This window comes from Gopherus evgoodei, chromosome 5, assembly GCF_007399415.2.
Source record: "Gopherus evgoodei ecotype Sinaloan lineage chromosome 5, rGopEvg1_v1.p, whole genome shotgun sequence".
NCBI classification, from domain to species: domain Eukaryota; kingdom Metazoa; phylum Chordata; order Testudines; family Testudinidae; genus Gopherus; species Gopherus evgoodei.
The window spans coordinates 134608450-134612319 of NC_044326.1; positions in this window are offsets into that span (position 1 = coordinate 134608450).

The following is a 3870-nucleotide window of genomic DNA, read 5'->3' on the forward strand; positions in this document are numbered from 1 at the left end:
CCCCCCTGCAAACTGCAGGGAAGGAGACCTGCTTGCACGGAGGTTCGGAGAACGCGAGAACAAACCGGGGAAGGAGACCAGCTTCGCCGCGGTTTGCTCTCGCGTTCCCCGAACCCCCCTGCAAACCGCAGGGAAGGAGACCTGCTTGCACAGGGGTTCGGGGAACGCGAGAGCAAACCGGGGAAGGAGACCAGCTTCGCCGCGGTTTGCTCTCGCGTTCCCCGAACCCCCCTGCAAACCGGGGAAGGAGACCTGCTTGATTACCAGAGGCTTCCTCAGGTATGCTGGGATACCTGCTTATTCCACGGAGGTCAAGAAAAGCGCTGGTAAGTGTCTACACTTGATTACCAGCGCTGGATCACCAGCGCTGGATCCTCTACACCCGAGACAAAACGGGAGTACGGCCAGCGCTGCAAACAGGGAGTTGCAGCGCTGGTGATGCCCTGCAGATGTGTACACCTCCTAAGTTGCAGCGCTGTAACCCCCTCACCAGCGCTGCAACTTTGTGATGTAGACAAGCCCTTAGAGACTAACCAAATGTTGTGACCTGAGTGCAATCTGCAGGCTCAGAAGCTAGAAGGGGAAGTAAAGGATCTCCAAATATATTAATTAAAAAAAAAACAACCTGATTTTTAAGCACATCTCCTGAGGTTTTGTGGGTCTGACTCCTGGTTTTACTGCTCTGGTTGGCAATGCTGCTGAAAGCTGCTAGTTTTGATAATGTTGATGCTAGGGTCTGTTCTGTCAGGCAGGGGGCAGGAGTCCTAGGAACAGGCTGTTGGAGCATTTGGTTTCTTAGGCCGTTTTTTCAATGATATCAGCAGTGCAGTGGTGCCTGTGAGGCCTTTGGGTTTGCCTCATTTCGCTCAGAGGCTTTGTGGGGAAGATCTCAGGGCACAGTTCCAGCTGCAGTGGTTGGCTTTGCTTGTAGGGGTCAGTTATCAAGGCAAGGGGGGATGGGCTCGGTGTGCCCCAAACAGGGCTGGGAGTAGGCTCATTTCAGAAGCTGGATTTTCCCTGCAGAAGGATGGCAAATCCTGATGTTTGCTTCTCTTCTTTCCCACCACCCTGGATCTGATCCTCCCTAAACTGCTCCAAGTGAGGCTGGTGAAAGGCCAGGCCAGGGGTCCTGCACAAAGCTACGGGGAGCCGCTTCTGCAGAGAGTGGCCTTTGTGGAATGTGCCTATTCTGAGCCGAACACGTGCCCCCAGTGTGCACACCGGGGAAAGCCCCTTCAGGACAACAGCTGCCTTTCATCTCCCTTATCTCTGGCAGCCTCGCACAATCAGCATTTCTCTGGCTCTGGGGCCTTCTTGAAGCTGGTGTCTTGGTCTGAGCAGCTCCCCATCCCCGTTCTGATCCTGCTGAGGATGAGCATACACCTCTGAACTTCCTCTTTAAAGGAAGCGGAGAGCCAGGATCCTTCCAGGGCAGGGGGCAGGAGGGAGGGATGTGCTCACAAGAGAGTCACATTTATCTCCACTGGATCTGCCCTGCCATTGCCTGGCTGCTGTTCTCGTAAGGCCCAGAATCCAGTGAGGGAGTCGATAGTTGGGAGTAGTGTAGCCAAGGTATTTTCTCTCACTCCTCCAGCCCCTTCCCACATCTCTTGCCCCTTTTGCTGCTAGAGCTCTCCCATTAACCGACTCTGGCGTCAGCACAACCCCTGCATAGCTGCCTGCCATCCTCAAACCCAGCAGGACCTGGGCCACAGACATCCTGGAACTCCCCACATGGCTCTAAACCCAGTGAAGGCCCAGGCCACGTGAGTCCTGATGAAAGCCACCAGCCAAGCAAAGGAGAATCCCAATGTTGTGGAGGGCAGTGAGCAGAGTGAGGTCGAGGGCTGAACTCAGGCCAGCCCTTCTCTGGACTAGCAGCAGTGAGCTATGTCACCAGGCTCCAGCCCCTGACTGGCTTGCACACATCGGGCCAACAAGCCTATGGCAGAAAAGATGTCTTTTTTTTTTCTGAGCAGTGACTAGCAGAGAAGAATGTTCTGCTTTGTTTCCATGAGGTCCCAAAGTTCCTGCTCTAGGGCAGATACATTTTGGGTCTCCATGCTGTTAATTCCATTATTAGCTCTTGGTTCCCCAGAACAGGTCTACAGGGAGACAGCAATGGGTTCTGACATGCTATATTTAAAGAACTCCGGTTTTACTCTACTCTTTCAGGGTTCTTCTATCCATCTGTTCATGGGTCAGGCAGGGGACAAGCCAGAGTACAGAGTGCTCAGCACAGGGTCAGAGAACTAGCTACTCACTGTGGTGTATTGAGGCCTGTTGGAATTGGAAGCTATGGGGTGTTTCCTGGGCTTGCTTGCAAAGTGTGCTAGCAGCAATCAATCTGGAACTAGCCCTTAAAGCCAGGGGAGGTGAGAGGCTGCTTCCTAAGACAGGGAGGCACTAGTTTTCTTTCTGTGTGTGTTTTCGGGTTCTTGGGTGCTAGTGTTGTTTTGACTTGCAATTCAACCTTTCAGCCGGGTATTTGTTTTTATCTAATTTCTCTGTGTATGCCATGAACGTACCAGAGAGAAGCTGCCAACACGGATGTGATTAAAAAAAATAAAGGCGAGAGTGAAGATAAAATGTCTGCCCGTGGCAGTAAGGGCAGTTTCCAATTTAATAAAAAGATTTTTGCAACATATACACAGACTTGAGCAATGTTTTTGTGCAAATATTGGTAGGAAAACAGCCCTTTGTTTAACACTGGTGAGAGAAGTCACATTTATCATGCTTAACCTTATGTCTTCCACAATAAGCTGGTGAGCTGGAGTATAAGGGCTAAACAGAGATTCCATTTTTTTTAAAACCAAATGTTCAATCTAAGAAACCAAATGGAAGGAGAAAAGTACCTCTGCATTTTTTGGCAAGCCAGAAAAAAAAATTGCTGCTACTTGTTTTGGTAACTTTTTCTGAAATAGGCTCTCAGAGCTCAATCTGGTTTTGGACACTTTGAAGGCTGTGTATAAAAAGGAGCTGCCCCTAGAGGAAGCTGTGGAGACTGCTCCATTTGGATCTATAAAGAAAACTGTCAACATTTACCAAGTGGAAATTTTCAGTAATATTTTTATGATTCGTGTGTGTGTCTCAGTTTCCTTCTGTATTTTGCATTGTTACTCAGTGGGTGAAGAAGGGTTAAATTGTCCCCTGAGGCAGAACCCGAGACATGAGGAGGTGTCATGTAACTGTCTGGGTTGGTATGAATGGGTCATTAAAGGACTGGTTGAAACCAGACCATCTCAATGGAGGATCAAGACAAGGGGAGTCCCAGGGACTGAACAATTAACATCGGACAAAGGGTACCTCCAGCAGGTGGAGCATGTGAACTCAGCATGGCTCTGCAGGAAGACAATGGCCTGAGAACTGCCTGGAGGCTAGGGTAAGAATTGGCCTTTGGACAGAGGGCCCTCACTTGGGCCTGAAAAAGAGAGATCGGGAGAGAGCCAAAAATGGAGACTACGGCTGCTTGGCTGGGGGGAGTGCTGGCTTAACCAGAATGGACCAGGGCTGCCCAGAGGAGGGAGCACATGGGGCAATTTGCCCCGGGCCCCGCAGGGGCCCCCATGAGAGTTTTTTGTGGCCCCTGGAGTAGGATCCTTCACTTGCTCTAGAGGCCCCGGAAAACTCGTGGGGCCCAGGCGCCCAGAGTGTCTTCTGCTCCGGGTCTTCGGTGGTAATTTGGCTGTGGCGGGTCCTTCCGTCCCAGAGCGGAAGGATCTCCCGCCGCCAAATTGGTGCCAAAGCATGAGCCCTTCACTGCCGAAGACCCCAGGCCCCCTGAATCCTCTGGGTGGCCCTGGAATGGACTATGACTAACCCTTTATATGTCCGTACTAGCCTAGGGACTTCCGATGCTGTGTTGCTACT